This window comes from Lactuca sativa, chromosome 8 (genome assembly GCF_002870075.4).
Source record: "Lactuca sativa cultivar Salinas chromosome 8, Lsat_Salinas_v11, whole genome shotgun sequence".
NCBI classification, from domain to species: domain Eukaryota; kingdom Viridiplantae; phylum Streptophyta; class Magnoliopsida; order Asterales; family Asteraceae; genus Lactuca; species Lactuca sativa.
In genome coordinates this window covers 268,200,496-268,220,078 of record NC_056630.2, presented here as the reverse complement: position 1 = coordinate 268,220,078, position 19,583 = coordinate 268,200,496, and the positions used below count along the sequence as shown (strand labels likewise).

General features: G+C 39.3%; 1 non-coding gene across 1 annotated transcript; it reads left to right on the top strand.

Moving 5' to 3' along the window:
* The first annotated feature begins 18,071 nt into the window (after positions 1-18,071).
* Positions 18,072-18,178, top strand: LOC111881362 (small nucleolar RNA R71). Its single transcript, XR_002846811.2, has one exon. It is a non-coding gene; the product is annotated as a small nucleolar RNA R71 (small nucleolar RNA).
* Positions 18,179-19,583: the final 1,405 nt, after the last annotated feature.

The window sequence follows — 19,583 nt, the reverse complement described above, 5'->3', positions numbered from 1 at the left end:
TCCGAAACCTGAAGGTTGCTGAATCGATCTCTACGAAGATCTCGAAAGGTTTGATGTGAGACTAAACTATATGCTCGAAAGAAACTCCCGGAAATCCTTCGGGATAGACATTTAGAGGGAATAGTTGCTAACTTCCCGTTTCTCAATAATCACAGAAACAAGGGATGCGTGATAATTTATATTGGGAAAACTTTTGAGTTCTAAAGCATAAAATGATACGGAAGTTTGATGCCGAAGATCACGAGAACCGGGTCGAGAAAAAGATCTAACGAGCGGCCCTTTCGAAAGTAAAGATAACAACGCGAACGAAAACTCGGTCATTTCTGGTTAAACGTGGCACCAAAGTATTTTCATGGAAAGTTTCCCCCTTTATAAATCGAATGGAATAGAATAGTCCTCCGGACCGAGGATTTAATCTATAGATACGAAGTTAGTGTTCTCTATCTCACTAGTTAGTCGTCTCGACGGTATACATTTCGATTACATACGAAAGATTGAGTTTAGAATACGTTCGAATAGATAGATAATAGGTTTCCCTTTTTGTACCCAAAATTAAAAAGAGTTGCAAGCATAACAATTATCAAAGAGAGATATACCTGCGGCAGCAGAGGGATTTGTGGTTGTAGCTGTCTTGGGACAATTCCTTCTGAAGTGCCCAGCTTCCCCACAGTTGTAGCAGGCCGGATTGATTCCCGTTCCAGATGATTGGTTCGTGCAAGATGGCCCTTATTGCCACAGTTGTCGCAGATCCTTTCGCGACATGGTCCAGGAATGCGGTGGTGGTAGTTACACTTACCACACCAAGGAAGGGTACCAGTATATCCACTAGCGGGAGTTTGGGCTGTGGAACCTACAGCTGAAACAACGACAGGGGCAGTAGCAGCATGGACTGCTACCGTTTGTTGTTTCTTAGAAGACCCTTGCGTACTCTGGGCCTTCCGCTTGTTCCAGGATTTCTTTTTACTTCCGCCTCCACTAGTGACTGGCTCGGGGGTAGTAGCTTCTTCATCAGAGTTGTCTTCGTGATCTATCAGGACTTTCGCAAGGCACTTGGCACTGTCATAAGTGTCTAGCTTCGCAGCCAAGACATTCCCTTTTGTTGGTTGGGTCAACCCCCAGATGAATCTCTCTATCTTTTTACTCTCTGGGGTAACCATTCCCGGACAAAGTAACGCCAGATCATCGAATCTTGAGGTATAAGCAGCTATGTCGGAACCCTTCATCTTAAGGTTCCAAAGTTCGTGTTCTAGCTTCTGAAGTTCGCCCCGAGGGCAATACTCTGCGAGAAGAAGCTCCTTCATAGCTTCCCAACCCATAGCATTGGCTACAGGTAAAGTTAAGGATTTGACTCGGCTATTCCACCAAGTCAGGGCTTTGTCTAGGAAGGTACAGGCGGCAAACTTGACTCTATCAGACTCCAAACAGCCACATATTTCAAAGATTGATTCGATTCTCTCGAACCATCGGGTTAAAGCAATGACACCCCCTGTGCCATCGAAGAATGTCGGTTTTGCGTTCATGAAGTCCTTATAGGAACCCCCTTTTTGGTATCCCTGATTATCATCTGGGTTCTGGGTTCCACCTCCTGAACTCCTCGAGTTCAGTTGAGGTAAGAGAGCTGATATGGTAGCAGAAATGGTTGCTTGAAGTGTTTCCAAATCGATTTGAATAGGAGGTGGTGGCGGAGGAGGATTGTTGTTGTTCGTTGAGCTGGGTCTCTTTCTTGGAGGCATCGTGATCTAACAAGATCAGGAAAGAGAGGATCATAAGTCCTCTGAATTGAATCAAGAGATATGGGACAGGAGATATCTCATCATGGCAAATATAGCATCATACAAAGCGATAAAGCAGAAAGGAGTTATCAAGATAGAACATTTTATCGCTAGAGGAATGATCAAGGAATAACACGTATACGAGAATTTCTACAAAGGATCGGCTCGAGAAATACTCCCATAGTATTTCATGGTTCGCTGCAGCGACGATTTGTTGTTTGGGATATTGGGTAAGTTTTAGGTATGCCGCATGCCACAGTCACTCCCTAGCACATGTTGGCCGTGTCTCGAATGAATATAGTTGGCCAGGCTATATTGACCCTAGACACGACTACATAACTGCCCAGGTTTAACCGTAGTATACAACACCCATTTACTTATGTTTTGTTCTACTTATAGTTACGGATTTCGACGGCTCGGCATACTTAAATACTTTTGAAAATACTTATATCTTGTAGGATACTTTTAGTTCAGAGCACTTAGGCCCCTTAATGTTTATAGTTTTATACCATGTAAGGTTTGGTATACTCTGTTCACTATAAACAAGGTCTCTGATACCAATCTGTCACACCCCGAAAACCAAAGGCGGAAACGTTCCCGGGGTTGACTCCATGTTGTGTATCAAATCCAATGTACATAGTAATCACAGTAAACAACCATTACATTACATATATATGAAAGTTTACATTTAGTTCAAAAGTAAATTGTACAAAGTTATACATATATCATATGAACAAAAGAGACGAGTCTTCGGAGCACTCCATCTTCACCAAAAGATATCGCCGGGTACCTGTCTAACTTGGACCTGAGAATACAAGCAGTTTGAAAATTAGCATAAAGCTGGTGAGTTCATAAGCGGTTTTGTTTTGTGAAAATGTATCGGTTTCCTTTAGTTTTCTGAAAAGGTTTGATATCCAAGAAAATCCCATATTTTCTTATGTAAAGTAGTTAAGTTATCTTTCGTTACAGTTCTATTACAAGATATAAGTTAACCCCAGGAAAATCCCATATTTTCCTAATTACAAGTTTGATTGAATAACACATAGTATAGTTTAATATACAAAACTATAATTTAGACGAACTGTAAGTAAAAAGTATTTTGAAAACCTTGGGACTACATCCCGAACCAGTTATAAGATAATTCGATAAAGACCATGGGATCACTATCCCGAAAGTAGATACAAAATAGCTTGATAAACCATGGGATCACTATCCCGAAACTAGATATAAGATAGCTCGATAAAATCATGGGATTATCATCCCGTATAAGATTTAGTTTCAAAACCATGGGATTATCATCCCGAACGAAATGTAGACACAAGATCATGGGATTATCATCCCGAACGAGATACAGACATAAAACCATGGGATTACCATCCCGAACAAGATATAGATTACAAGACCATGGGATTACCATCCCGAACAAGATATAGATTCTAAACAGATCCTAGCTGTGAATAAGCTTATATTAATACATATTGTGAGTCGGGTAACCATGCTGATATGACAACGAGACCTCCTTGATGCTAGTCAGATGTCGAATGATATACAAAATTTGTCACCCCAGGCGTGCCCGCCTAACTGTAGCTAGCAGTTAAGGTGTGGGATTGTCAGTCCCGAATAGATCTATTCACAAATTCCTCGCTCTCCCTCCAGGAGACTCTGGTTACACTTCCGGAGAGGATTTACTTGATCATCCATAAAGGGTAGTGACTATCTCACAAGCTAGTATTAAACTATTCACAGGATTCTCATACGATACCATACATACAAAGATTTCAAGACATGATACATTGAAAAATAGATACATATAATGAGACTATCTGGCAAAACATTCGAATGATATAGAGATAAACTGAATCAGACATAGTTTATCTAATAACTTAATACAAATATCAGTACATGATATAAAGAGAAACATAGAACCCCAAATTATTCCCATAATAATTTGATTAGTTTGATTATTTTCTTAACTAAAATCCATTTATTTGTAATTGATAAATCATTCCTTATGATCAACATAATACATAAGGAGTATAAGAGTTTATAAGGTTGCCAGATATTATTTGAAACACATAAATGTTATGATTTGAAAACAGTTTTGGTTTGCTTGTATTCCCCCTGAAAACAGTGAAAAACAGTGAAAAAGGCGTAGGGGTATGAACTCACCAGACGAGAAGTATGACGATTTGGATGCTAAGAGTGGATCCGGGGCTTGTAAATACACAAGGTTCCTAATTATAATGTAAAGATACATATTTGTATCTAATTAGGACTTAGTTTATTTATATGATAGGGACACTTGCTTCAAGTCGCGAAAACACTCCGATACAAGTGTTTGGAGGGACCCGGGTGGCGTTTAAGGACGTGAAATGACACTAGGGACTTGGGACTTGAGTTTACTCTCCATGAGTAAACTAATATAAGAGTTTTGGTCTAAAAACACCCATTCCCCATGAGTTTACGGCCGTAAACTCATGGTGGGTGTGGTTTATGGTGCTAAATGACTTCTAACACTTAGGGGATAATTTCTAGACTTGGTTTAAGGACTTGAAATGATTTTAAATCACCAAAATGATTAATTTATGGGAGTTTACGGCCTAGTATAGGCTCCTGGCCGTAAACTCCTTAATCCTCATGAAAATGGTGTTAAATGTTGCTAAAACAAATCACATGTGATTAATAGAATTATTCCAAGGCCTAAGATGAGTTTTATGGGACATTTGAGGGGTGTTATGGAGTTTACGGCCTATGAGACCCCCCCCTCATGGCCGTAAACTCTTCTATAGGGTGCTACAAAGTGTTTTAAGGTCTAAAACTTGCATAGAATGGCTTCTAAAATTCATCTAAGGGCCTTAGGGGTGTTTAGTTTGCATTCTAACACCAAAAATTTTGGAGTTTACGGCCCAAGAATAGGTCTTGGCCGTAAACTCTTAGAAATCCCATGAATGATGTGCTTAAGGCCCTTAAAGTATTTTTGGTTGGTCCCTTGATTTATTCCAAGGCTTTTGGTGGTGTTGGATGGCTTTCTAACACCTTAGAATTGGATTTATGCCAAGTTTTGGGGAGTTTACGGCCCAAGCACTATCCTTAGCCGTAAACTCATCTAAGTCCCCCAAAAATTATGTTTCAAGTGTCCAAATGCTATTACCAAGGTCCTATAATTCATAACTAAGCCATAGAGGTGATTTGGAAGGGTTTAAAGGCATGAAAAACCCCATTAACATGAGTTTACGGCCCAAGCTTATGCCTTGGCCGTAAACTCCTTCAAAGTCCTCAAAATCAAAGTTTTAAGTGTTCTAAGTCCATATTTTGAAGTCCCTTAGCCATATCTAAAGTCCAATTGAGTCTAGGAAGGAGTTTAAGGGCTAAAAACTCTTCTAATTGGTGTTTATGGCCTAGGCAGCCTCATGGGCCGTAAACTCACATATATTGTCCAATTTCATGATTAAGTGTCTAATTTGGAAGCTAAACATGCTATAGATTAAGGCTAGGAAGGTACCTTAAGGATTTGAAGCCTTAAATTTGAGTTTTGGACACTTAATCCTTGGATTTAGGAGAGAGGTTAGAGAGAGAGTAGAGAGAGAAGGAAAAAGCTTCAAATGAGTGCTTAAATATGTTTATATAGTTCCTAAAACTTGGACACGGAGGAATTCTACCCGATACCGGCCTTAAACGATGCTTTGGGTCGCACCCGATTGAGTTTTCGTCACCCGACGAGGATATTTCTAAAACTTATGAAATAAATGTTTTGGGCTAAATTCATGAGTTCCTAAATGATTTGGACCCTCATTGAATGAAAATAAATATATAATTTTAGTTAACTAAGCCCAAAAACGATAACGGGACATTTCGATTTCCGACGAGTTATTCGGGTAGAACGGGTTTTCGGCGATGAACAACTTCGGGTTGTTACATAGTGAGTACTACAATCCCAACATAATCTCTTTTTCTTTGGGCGGAGAGCTGCAAACAATGCATCATTGCTAAGTTCTCTTGGAGGTTGGGAATCTATGATCAGAGCATGATGATGACGGAAGATTTTGAAGCATTCTTGGAAAACTGCCATAAAGAACTTCCTGAGGCAGTGGTGGCTTCAACATGGTGGAACACGATCGCCAACCGATTTTATATCCCTTCCACCGCCCAAGAAGGCCACATTCGCTCACCAATCCACCGCTTCATTCACCGATTTGTTGCCAGCACCATCAACCAGAGGAAGGATTGGGACAAGGTCCCAACCCTTTACATCTTCTATTTATGGAGTATCATTACCCCCGAAGCCTTTTGCAACCTCCCCTACTGCATTGCCAAATTCCTTGCCGAAGGGGCGGTCAAGGAGAAAACCAATTTAAAAATCAATGGAGGCATGTTTATCACTCGACTGGCCAAGTCATTTGAGGTACTAGATCTGCCACAAGCTCGGGCACTCACGGTTATCCACCCTCCACCATTCAACACGACATTATATCGGAGGGCAAGGATAGTCGAGAAGTTTGGCGGCTCATTCACCATCCCACATGAAGACGAGCCGGCGATTCCGGAGGAGCCGGGGAGGCGGGTCAGACAGCGTAATGAGCGGGTGCGAGAAGACCCATCGGTTATTCCGGTGGAGGAGGACAATGACGGATGGAACCAATTAGAGTACCGCCGCTACTTAGATGACATTGGGCAAGGGGTGAACTATAGTAACCAACCTTTTGAATATCTTTTTCAATAAATGAATATTGCCCCAAGACCCGGTCCCGGGTATCCATATATTATGAATTGGGATGAGCAAATGAGGAGAAGAGCCGGGGAAGGAGGAAGTGGCACGGGAGGAGCCGATATGGAGGATGAATGATGAAGAATTGTTTTCTTTTATGTTTTTATGTTTATGATGTTTTGGTTATGTTTTGGACAAATGTTAAAACACTTGGATGATGTTTGTTTTTGTGGGTTATTTATTATTGTCACTTTTAGTTGTTTAATTTTTTCAGGATAGAAGATTAGGAGGCATGCTAATTTGTGAGGGTCAACAAGGGATTAAGATATTTTCAAGAAAAAATGGAGTTTTGTCCTTAGGATTGAGTCCGCGAAAGTTGAGAGTAATGGAGTGTGCTATTACTGAAGGAATTAGAAGAGAGGCTCGGTTTGCATTTCCAAATTCAGAACCAAAGTCGAATGGAGCATCAGTTATATTAATTTTGAAAGTGACATCTCTACTCGTCGAGTGCACAAATTCTACTCGGCGAGTACATGAGATATTGCACGATATCGTTCTAAGACAAGAGCTACTCGCCGAGTCCACGCTATTACTCGCCAAGTAGGCTGCCAATTTTCGAATTCCAGAACTGCTTTGGGCACTTTCACTGCAACATTTACCCATTTTTGTGAGGAATTGTCTCTGGAGATATTCTAAAGAAGCTTGTTCTGTGAAATTTCCGAGCTGTCAACCACACGAGACGCATGACACCCGAGCCATGGATGAGCTTTTCCCATGGTTAAAGTCAAGAGAAGAAGGAGTTGAAGAAGAGATTATCAACCTATCGACTACTACCCCAGGGGAGTTTGTTCCAATTCTATCTTTATATTTGCATTTTTGTTTGCATAATATGCAATGAGGGCATTGCATAAAATAAGTGTGGGGTAGGGGGTTGGTCACATAAATAGAAAACTTAGAATCTTAATTTAGGCTAATTTTAAAAAATTTGTTCCATACCAAAAATATTACTTAGGATTTAATTTAGAAAATTTTGGTAGAAGTAAAATTAGGATTCCATGTTAGAATTGTGTTGATAATCTCATGAAAACTCAAATGTTTAGTTGAGCCTATATACGTTCTAATGCATTTGTGGCTTCCTTATTCCAGTGAAATCATGGGACAAAAACACGACCCCGCTCGGCCCGAGGGATGCAATATGTTTAGTAGCCTAAACCTGAAATGTATCCAGGAAAATTGTTATCATTAACCAATAAAGGTTGAGATTGAGCGCCCCTGCTTAAGCATGTAGGGATTTGAGTGAAAAAAGAGAGGTACATGTAAAAAAAAAAAGAGTGAATTACAAGAAAAGTTGTAAGAATTTTGGAGCAAATAAAGTGAAGATCAGAAGATCAAAATTCCAAGAAATTCAAAAAGTTGAAGATACCAAAAATCAAACAATAAAGGTGGTTAATTCAAAGAGATCAAAGATCAAATTACCAAAGGAAGTGAAGAATTCCAAAAGAGCTCCATAGTGGTATCGAAAAGTTGTAATTCTAGATTATGTATGCTTGGGTTGCCCTTACCTACACCATTTTATCGGAAAACATATAAGAACTTGTAACAACAACTCTATACCTTCTCCTCTAAATCTGAAGCATTTTTGGCCATAAGAAATATAGAAAATTGTTTTTACACCTGTTGGGCATGGGAATCAACTACAAAAAAGCTTTCTTATTTAACTTTTGTAGTAATTCATGAAGGAATTTAGTAATTAACCTCTATAACCATACAATAATTAAAGTTCGAAATATGAGCAAGAGCAAAGTGGTACTGTTCCCTATCTTAAGACCATCTGTTCCAGATCCTAAATTACTAGATTTACCTTGTTTTGAATATCAATACTTATATCTTTACATGTTAGTAACTCCACAAGTTTTCGCTTTCTGTCATCAGAAATGGGATTTGTGTATAGTAGAAATTGTGATTTGTATGTATATAAGAGATTATGATCAGATATGTTATATTGCATAATCTTTGTTTATACTTACTTGATATAACATGTTCCTCTAGTTCTGAACCATTGTTCCAATTAAGCCTACAATTTTAACCAAAAAGAAAAAAGAAAACAGGTGAAGCATTTTGGATTTGACATTGTTGATGATTAATAGGTTTGGTGAAACCTAACCTGCTGAAGGAGAAACAGGGCTGATTGGTACAAATTACTTCAAATCTTCAGTTTTAAGTAAAGGAATAAGTAAATACATGAATGTTAATTAGGTTATGGTTGTCACTTGTTGTACCTTCCATCAGAAGCAGTCTAAAATTTGAAGTCCCGCATGTAGAATGTCTCTCACCTCTGTCACTTGGTGTTCGTCTATGTATTAGATGGATAAATCAAAATTCATAAAAAGATATATGTGTTTGTATATACAGGAAAAGAGAGATACTCGATATTCAACGAACAAGAAGATCAAAGAATGTATTTTTCAAGCGATTGAAACGCAATAAAAGACAAATAACTTCAAATATCTAGTCGCATAGAATCACCTACATCAAATCGAAATTAAGGGAATCTAATTTGTTAATTTCATAAGATATATTTGAAATGGGAGATAGAACCCTAAACCACTTTCTAGGTTTTCAAATAGTGGATTCGCGGAGAGGAGGTATTGATTAATTTACATCTAGGGTGATTATAAAACAACCAAGACAAAATCAAAAGAAACTAAACAAATGGGAAGATCAAAGTCTTTTAACAATTACAATTGCCGACTCATGGTGTAACATCCCCAATCCTCTTATTTTCTTTCTCAATACCCACCACTTTCCCATATCTGACAAGAATTTCCATAAGCATTAAGAAAATTATGAACCCAATAATCAGAAAGGGAGAATAGAGGACCGAGGACGTTGACTACGACCATCCATTCACGCTTAATCCCCCGAATTAAGCATCGCAGCGGATATCCCGGATCTCCAAGAGCTGCGATAAATTAAACTCTGAGAAGAGTGGATGAGAAGATTATGAATGTAGAAAACATTTCACATACCTGTCATAATTGCGTTTACACAACAAATCTTACATAGCATATTTACATTCATAATTAGTTCTGTGTTTAATTATGTGTGAACATATATGGTTAGACATGAATTAGTTAGTTATTGGTAAGATAGAACTAAATTACTAATACAACTAAAAACCAACTTAATAATCCGTAATCATTAGCTAGCCATAAGGGATAAGTGGATTCAAAACTAAACAAGAGTGTGTTTTTATTTATTGAATTTGATTTAAGTTCATCTGATCTTGTTAAACCAGATAAAATCCCCTATTAAACTTGTTAATAAATTAGGTCAATTTAATAAGTAAGTAAATTAATTAGAACACCGTTCCCTATGATCGACACCCGACTTACCTAAGCTATACTGTAATCTGACTAGGTACACTGCCTATAAGTGCATAGATAGTCTAAGTTTGTTAGGTTATAAATATTAAAATTAGTGGGTACTTTTGTGCACATCAATACGCTTATACATCACGATATGTTATACATCATGATACATTGTACATCACGATACGCTTATACATCACGATACGTTATACATCACGATACGCTTATACATCACGATACGTTATACATCACGATACGCTTATACATCACGATACGTTATACATCACGATACGCTTATAAATCATGATACGTTATACATCACGATACATTTATACATCATGATACGCTTGTACATCGCGATACGCTTCCACTTGTTAAACACTTAAACATAGTTAGTTGTATGCCTGTGCTTGTATAGATGCATATAAATAATGTTTGAAGGATTTAGGAAGGCTTGTTCACCCTATTTCCTTTTCTTCGTTGAGATGTGGTCTGGTGGGATCGGATGTCCGTCCGAAGGTCATTTGATCATTAGTTATATATTATGTATACAAGCATAGACATATAGGTTTACATTAGTCAGTCCAGTTGTGAGTCTCTATCATTGGTCCAGTATTTTACATCAGATCTCACTACACGAGATACATCTTCAGTACACGGCCTTCTCCGTTGTCAAGTTGGTAACCAGAGTCTCTTGTAAGGAGAGCAGACATTGTGTGTATAGATCTATACGGGATTGACACCACCGCACCCTGACTGCTAGCTACAGTCCATGGCCTACCAAGCCAAGGGGTGACAAATGTCATATTCATACCGATGCTTGCAGGGCGTCAAGTTCTCTAGTGTCTATCAGTATGGTTACGAGTATCTCGGGGTTACCTTATAATTCAAGGCTTTAAGGTAACGGGTTTTATACACTGTATTCACTATAGTCAATGTATCCACTGTTTTAGACCGTACTAGCTGTATCTTTCATTTGATACTGTCTAGGGTCTGTATTCATAGTTTTAGACCGTGCTAGCTGTATCTTTCATTTGATACTGGCTAGGGTTTGTATTCACTGTTTTAGACCGTGCTAGCTGTATCTTTCATTTGATATTGGCTAGAGTTTGTATTCACTGTTTTAGACCTTGCTAGCTGTATCTTTCATTTGATACTGTCTAGGGTATGTATTCACTGTTTTAGACCTTACTAGCTGTATCTTTCATTTGATACCATCTGGGGTCTGTGTCTCCTTTTGTTAGATTGAGTCGGACGTGTCGTTCAGTCGATACTCTCCTGGAGTCTATGATTCTTTTTGCCTTAGTCAGCAGTCCTCACTACTGAGGCATATGTTATTCTCCCTGATATTCTACTACTTTCTTAATAATTAAATCCCGTATTTTGATAATGATAGTGTTTAAGAGAAAACTACTTTTTACCACATAACTCTGACCAGTCTTGGTAGAAGACTGCTCTTAATTAGAAAATATAGGATTTTCTGGAAAGGACTCTATTTTACTGTATACTAGAAAACTACTACTTATATAAAGTTATTTGAATAAAATGACATTAAATACTTATGAACTCACCCGCATTTGTAAAAAATGTTGATACTCGCTTTTCAAATAACTTGTATTCTCAGGTCGGCATTAGACAAGTACATTCCAGGAGCTTCCGTTGAAGACGGTTTTGTGTCAAGCTGCATCTATACTAGTTTCTGTATTACTTTGATGATTCTATACAATGTAAACTATGTAAAACTATTACTATTAATGCAATGGTTGTTGTACTTTGATTACTATACTACATATGTTGTGATACTTGACATGACGTCATCCACCCCAGAACGTTTCCGCCGTTCAGGTTTTGGGGTGTGACAGATTGGTATCAGAGCATTGTTTATAGTGAGCTAAGTATATCAATTCATAAAAGATATACAGCCTATAAATACATAGGGATAAAACACTCTGACCAAGAATTATACTTTAAAATATAACCATATTTTACCAAAGTATAAGAACATCCAGAATCTAAGCGCTCAAACACAAGTATCACAAGAAGAACAAGAATAAAAGTCTTCGGATGTTGAGCATTACCGTCAAACCTGGGCAGTTATGTAATCGTAAGTTGGAATAAATGTAACCTGATCAACTACATTTATTCGAGATGCGATGAACGTGTGCTTGGGAGTGATAGTGGTGCTGTAACAGGTCTGAAACTTACCAACTAGGAATGCTAGAGCCAAACATAAAGTTTAAAATACTATAGGAGTATTTTGGAATACTAAAAGTCTCACACTAATCCCAGAATCATATTCAGAAGATAAGAACACAAACAAGAAATTAAAATACCATAGTGGTATTTTAGGATTCATAGACAACCTCGTGTGAAGAACTAGAAAGATCCTTATTGATATACCTACAATTACAGAGACTATACTCACAAGGTTATATATAGTGAGGATCCCATAGGCTGAGAATGTGTGGTTTCGCTCTACTTCCTTTTCCTTGTTTGGATGTAGATACCGAGTAGTATCACATATTTGAAGGCCTATCGGATCTAAGCTATATATGATTTGTATACCCTGTGTAATCGTAGTAGGACTCGATATGGATCACACAGTGAAATGTTAATAATCTATTAGGACTCTTTAGATACTAACAATCTTCATAAACACTCGCCCACTTTTTCCGAACAATGCTCATTTTATGCAACCCTCCGAATCCATCCGCAGAAAACCTCCCAACCTCAAGGTATTTTTAGTTGAGCAACCTAAGCATACATAAACTAGAATTACAATTTTTTCGATACCACTATGGAGCTCTTTTGGAATTCTTCACTTTCTTGATAATTTGATCTTTGATTTCTTTGAATTCACCACATTATTTGATTTGATTTCTGGTATCTTCAACTTTTTGGATTTCTTCAAAATTTTGATCTTTTGATCTTTACTTTATTTGCTCCAAAATTCTTCCAACTTTACTCGTAATTCTCTCTCTCTCTTTTTTTTAATATTACATGTACCTCATTTTTTTCACTCAAATCCTACATGCTTAAGCAGAGGCGCTCAACCTCAACCTTTATTTTCTAACGATAATAATTTTCCTGGATACATTTCAGGTACACGATGCTAAACATATTGCCTCCCTCAAACCAAGCGGGGTTGTGTTTTTGTTCCATGATTTCACTAAAATAAGGGAGGCCACAAATGCACTATAACGTATATTGGCTCAACTAAACATTTGAACTTTCATCGGATCATCCCGCATAATACTAGCAATTATAGCTCAAATTATTATTACTAGATTCAATTAATAAAAATTTGAATTTTCAAAATTTTCTAGCAATTTACTTTTTCTACCCCTACCCCACACTTATTTCATACAATGCCCTCATTGTATGTATAAAAACAAATCAAAATTAAAGAAAAGGGAGAAAAAGGAACAGACTCCCCTGGGATAGCGGCGTGAACATCTCCAAAAGTGTGGAAAATGTGCAATTGGACATCCAAAAATAGAAACTCGGTGTAGAACTGGTTGAATACGTAAATAAACCACGAACAGGACTCGAAACTTCAATTCGTCAAAGTGGGTATTTGTAAGGAAAAATGTGGCAATGATAAACTGGATCACGTCATGGCATATATCTGGATACATCGTAATATGGGTTGAAACCGCGAACACCAAAATGCTGAATTACTACAAACTGCAAGAGTGCCACGACGTGGCATAAGGAGTCCACGTCGTGGAAACTGGGCATCAGTAGAAAATAACTTGTTTGCTTTATTTACTCTAGCAGCTTTGACCAATGGCTAACTGGTTTCCGACACTTCTATGCAAATATATTTCCCAACTATAACCTCTCTCCTAATATACCCCACGCTTATCTTGAATTGTGGGTTCCGACTCACGACTCTAAGCTTCCTTGACTAGACAAACACGACTCGAAAGTTAACCTTCTATGCTCCTTAGAATTCCAACGCTAATCTGAAAAATTAGAACAACCCAAAAGAAACAAAAAGTAACATCATAGTCTTAATAAGGTTTTACATCACACACCAAAGTCAACATATAAAAAAAACTACTCAAAAACAAAAAAAAAAAAAAAAGAAATAAAATCAATCATCATCTTGATCTTGTGCTCCACTTGGCCCTGCCCCATCATTTTGCGGACGCCATAGCTCCTCCCATTTCGGAAAATAAGGATACTGTGGTGGCATAGAAGGTGGTCGGGTCACACCCAAATGTGAATAAATACCCTCAGTAAGCTGGGTATGGTAAATGGCATGACCATGTACATTATCCAAATATGTTCCCACCCGACTCTGAAAAAGGGTCGGTGGGCACTCCCTGCACATACTGCGAAGCAGCACGCTCTCGCTCAACGTCACCTCTAGCCCGCACATTCCGACGCCTCGGCCTGGCTGGTGGTTGCTGTCCCGGCTGCACCTCCTCCTGCTCGTCATCTATCGGCGGTATAACAAAACGACCCCCGATATTCACCACCGCTCGCATCACACCCAAGACTTGAATGGTCAAGTCTGTGTCCGGGAATCGAGTAAGATTCCTCACAAAGTCATGGGTCAAAATATGATATGACCTAGCCAGGCGAGTAACCAAATGCCCCCCAGTAATCGAGCTCCCAGGCCTAGAATTGGCCGCTTTCTTCCCCATAAACCTTGCCAACATATAAGGCAAATCACAGCAAACCCCCGGAGTAATAAGAGTCCATAAATAAAATAGATTCTGGATGGGGACCTTGTCACCATGATGCTTGTGATTGATTAAAAACGTGATAAGGCGGTGCAAAAATCGGAAAACAGGATTCCGAATTTGTGACTCACTCGAGTCACGAGTGTTGTACTCATGGTTAGAAATGCCACGCCAAAACTGCACATCCAAAGTACCCGGAGCAAAATCCCGCACACATCCAAGCAAGAAAGGGATAAAAAACGGAGATTGCGTCTCCACTTCCGTATAGAGCCCCATACGCCAAGCAAATTCCCGAAGGCTACACTCACGATATACACCACCCAAACGAAACACAAGTGCCCTATTGTAGGTGACATCAAGGGTGCGTTCTTCAAAACATACGGTAGAGAAAAATTCTACCGACAATTCCCGGTACACGGGTTCTTGAATGGCGAATAAATTCCTCCACCCGTGACAAGTGAACGAAAATTGATCTCCAACATAAGTCTTCGACTAATAACGTTCCAGCTCCGCTACCATTCCCACTCTACCAAGCCATCCCCAAATCAATAATAGGGGCTATTGCAAACTCCCTATTGTATAACCATCCAAGCCGATTCTCGTAGGTTGTTAGCAACGGTCGGGGAATGTTTTGAGGAAACTGGTATAAAGGATGTATGCTTGCTACATCTATCGGGTTTTCCTCCTGCGGAACAGCTCGTCGTGGTCCCATTTCTGCAAACAAAAGCAAACCAAAACAGCAAACAACCAACACATTAAACAATTTAAACTTGTTCACAGAAGTCACGACGTGGCCAGGCTGCGCCACGTCGTGGGTCGCGTCGGTCACAGATTCTGAATCGGCCTATATGCATGCAGTATCTACTCAAATCAATGGTTGGGGTTTGTTCCTATGACCATTAAAGGGATATTTAATCTAAAATCAACCACTAGATTCAACCAATTTCGTGAATCATACAAACCCTAACCATGAAAACTTGAAATTTGAAAAAATTACTACAAAATAATGAGTAAAACACATACCAAATGGATTAACTGGCAAGATCTTGCAAGGAAATTGGAAGTAGAATAAGAAATTGGTTGTGGGTTTATAACGTTTCCGTTCGTGCGGCAGCCTCCAAGTGGGAATGAGAATTATCGGTCAAAGGGTTTTAAGGAAATGGTCCCCCCTAATTTTTAAAGGCCACGACGTGGCTGGCTATGCCCACGTCGTGGACCTTAAATCTTTTTTAAGATCGCGCATTCCTTTTTAACCCACGACGTGGTTGGCTATGCCCACGTCGTGGAAACTGCCAGATGCAAAATTTTAATAATGTTTATCATATTAACTAATTACTTTGCATATCATTCATTATTTAAAGTTCCCTACAGCTAATTCTCTACTAATTACCGGTTTTTTAGATGATGAATCGATGTCTTTCCTAATTAAAAAGAAAAGAAAGAAAAGAAAATTTTAAAAAGAAAATGCAAACCAAACTCGGGTTGCCTCCCGAGAAGCACTTCTTTTTCTTGGAGTCTTGAGCTGGACTCCGTGCCTTCTACGTTGAATCTTCGGAAGAGTCTACCACCAGGATCTTTTGTTCCTTGAACCGCCGTTTATAAGCTTGAACTCTCCTTTTATACGCCTTCTTTGAATTTTCCTTTTTAGCTTTTCCATCTTCTTCAAGCTTGCGTTTTGTGCCCTTTGTTTGTTCCTTGCACTCCATAACATTCTCCTCTTCTTTCACTACCGGCCTTGTTACTTTTGAAGTGACTTCCTCTTCATCACTTGTCATTTCCTCGTCCTCTTTGCTCACCCAAGAAGGCGGGCTCTTGTAAGCTATGACTTCAATCAAATATAGAACAGATGCCCTTGGTTTTGTCCTTTTGACTTCATGAACTGCCTTTATCTCTTCTTCCATAAGCTTTTCCAGTTCTTCTAGTTCATTCTCTTCATTAATTGTGAACACCTCTTCTTTATCTTCTTGAAAGTCATCCTTTATCCCAAAAACTTCTTGTTCATCTCCAACCCTCAAAGTTAGCTTAGACTCGCGGATATCAACAAGTGCACCAGCAGTGTTAAGCAATGGCCGACCAAGGATTATCGGAACATCCGGATCTTCTTTCATGTCTAAGACTACAAAGTCTATTGGAAAAACAAATTTTACAATTTTCACCAAAATATCCTCCACTATGCCTCGGGGTTGTGTCACCGAATGGTTCGCCATGTGAATCTTCATTTTTGTAGCCTTCATCTTCTGAATCTCCAATTTTTGATAAAATGAAAAAGGCATTAGATTAATGCTAGCCCCGGAATCGGCTAAATCATTAACCTTCATTTTATTCCCAAACTCGCATGGAAGAGTGAGGCGTCCAAGATCCCCCATCTTTTCTGGTGTTTCTCCCAACACAGCTTTTGAAGTTTGTTCACTTAGAATCACTGTAGACTGCTTCTTTAATTTTCTTCGCGTATCTATCAAGTCTTGCAGTAATTTCTGGTTCTCGCGAGCTTTGGATAAGGACTCAACAAAGGGAGTATTAATTGGAATCCCTTTCACATGCTTCATAAACTCTAAATGTTCCTTCTCCAGTTGACTAAGTGTTGCGCGGGTGGGAAATGGCATAGGTGGATGATAAGCTGGAATAGGCTCAAAGGATTTTTGCTCAGACTTGCGCCACGTCATGGCCAGAGGAGTGCCACGTCGTGGCGAGCCTGGTTCAGCACTTTCTCCATTTTCGATCCTTAATTTCTTGGGCTGCTGCGGTTCTTCTTCCAACGCCTCCAGGAACTCAGATATTGTATCTTCTTCGGTATCGATGGCCATTACGTGAGATTGGGCTTTTACTTCGGGATTCTTCGGGGACAATTTTTCATGAACTAAAGTGGCTAGTTGACCAAATTGTACTTCAAGGTTATGGAGGGAGGCTTGCTGGTTCTTTATTAATGTTTGTTGTTCCATGATAGCGGAATCCGTGGCATCGTGACTTTTTTTCCGAAGCCTCCATAAACTTCATCAAAATGGTCTCTAGGTCGGGTTTCTTCTCAGTTGGTGGTTGCTCCTTTTGATAAAGGCCTCGACCTGTCTGCCTATACTTCTCTTCTTTTTGCTTCTTATACTCTTCATATGGCAGCCACTCCTTCTTCGGTTTCCTCCAGTCCTCATGAAACTTATCCCCACTAGAGTAGCACACTTGAGCTTTTCTGTTCCCAAACTCATCTACGTTGTAGTCCTTAGTCAAGTGTGGACCACTACATCGCTCGTACCCCACTCTTATGGCATGTATCGACTGGTCCATTTGTGTTATCCTGCGATCCACGTTATTCAGCTTGGCCATGACAGCTGCAATTTCTTCAGTTTGGGCCCCTTCACCGCCTTTGCTTCCATCTTGCCTCGGGTTATGGTATTCGCGGGTGTGTTTCGCGAATTCTTCAATTAGCTCCTTGACCTCCCTTGGATTTTTCTTTGTCAACGGTCCTTGAGAATCAAGGAGTTGTCTTGTCATCACATTGACCCCATCATAAAAGATTGACATCTCTTGCTGCACATTTAGGTCATGTTGCGGGCAATTTCTGAGTAAGCCCTTGTACCGCTCCCATGCTTCGTATAGTGACTCCTCGGGCTGTTGCTCAAAGTTGGCTATTACCTTCTTGAGTTTGGCTATCTTGGATGGCGGGCAAAACTGGTCTAGGAATTGCTCACGCATTTGAGCCCAAGTGGTGATTGTACCCGGTGGGAGTGCTTTTAACCACTCCTTAGCAGCTCCTTTGAAAGTGATGGGAAGCATCCTAAGCAAGACTGTGTTCCTGTTGACATTTGGGACATTGAAGTAATCTGCAATGTCGTTGACTTCATCTAGATGCTTAAAAGCATCCTCATGGTATTTCCCGAAAAATGGGATGTCCTTTAGTGCAGTCAATATGTGTCCCTTCAGCTCGAAGGTGGCAGTGGCAGGTATTGCGGGTTGGACTAAACCGGGACCCATATCTTCTCGGATCCGCTTCTTGTATGCTCCTATGGACATTTCTTCAATTGCTGCCATCTCGTTCCTTGGCTCGTTCTCGGGTTCACTTGTGTGTTCTTCAAATTCTAGCTCGGTATCGTATTCGGACTCGGTTTGCACGGGTGTATGATCCAAATGCTCAAGATTGCTCTTGTGCTTTGCTGGTGAACTTGACTCTCCTGTCTTCTTTCCCGACTTCCTAGAAAAGGCTGACTTTAATTCTTGCAAGGGCGTCTTTTTCTTGTGAAGTGCAGACTCGGGGTCTTCCAGTGGTGGCACCAAGTGTGTGGTTGAGCTTCTGGTCATGAACTCCTGCAACTTGCTAAACTAAAAACGTAAGACTGAACTAAAATAAGAAAAACTAAACTCAAACTGAAAATCTAATTTTTAACTGTCCACGTCGTGGCCAGAAGAGTGCCACGTCGTGGACTCTGTGAATGACAGAAAAAATTATTTTGCTGAAAAATTAACTTTTTGTGGGTTTTTACTCCACAAGAAGGATCGATCAAATTAATGCAAATAAATAAGCTAAAAACTAAGCCGTCCCCCGGCAACGGCGCCAAAAACTTGATGTGCACAAAAGTACCCACTAATTTTAATATTTATAACCTAACAAACTTAGACTATCTATGCACTTATAGGCAGTGTACCTAGTCAGATTACAGTATAGCTTAGGTAAGTCGGGTGTCGATCACAGGGAACGGTGTTCTAATTAATTTACTTACTTATTAAATTGACCTAATTTATTAACAAGTTTAATAGGGGGTTTTATCTGGTTTTACAAGATCAGATGAACTTAAATCAAATTCAATAATAAAAACACACTCTTGTTTAGTTTTGAATCCACTTATCCCTTATGGCTAGCTAATGATTACGGATTATTAAGTTGGTTTTTAGTTGTATTAGTAATTTAGTTCTATCTTACCAATAACTAACTAATTCATGTCTAACCATATATGTTCACACATAATTAAACACAGAACTAATTATGAATGTAAATATGCTATGTAAGATTTGTTGTGTAAACGCAATTATGATCACAATTCACGTTCTCTAGCAC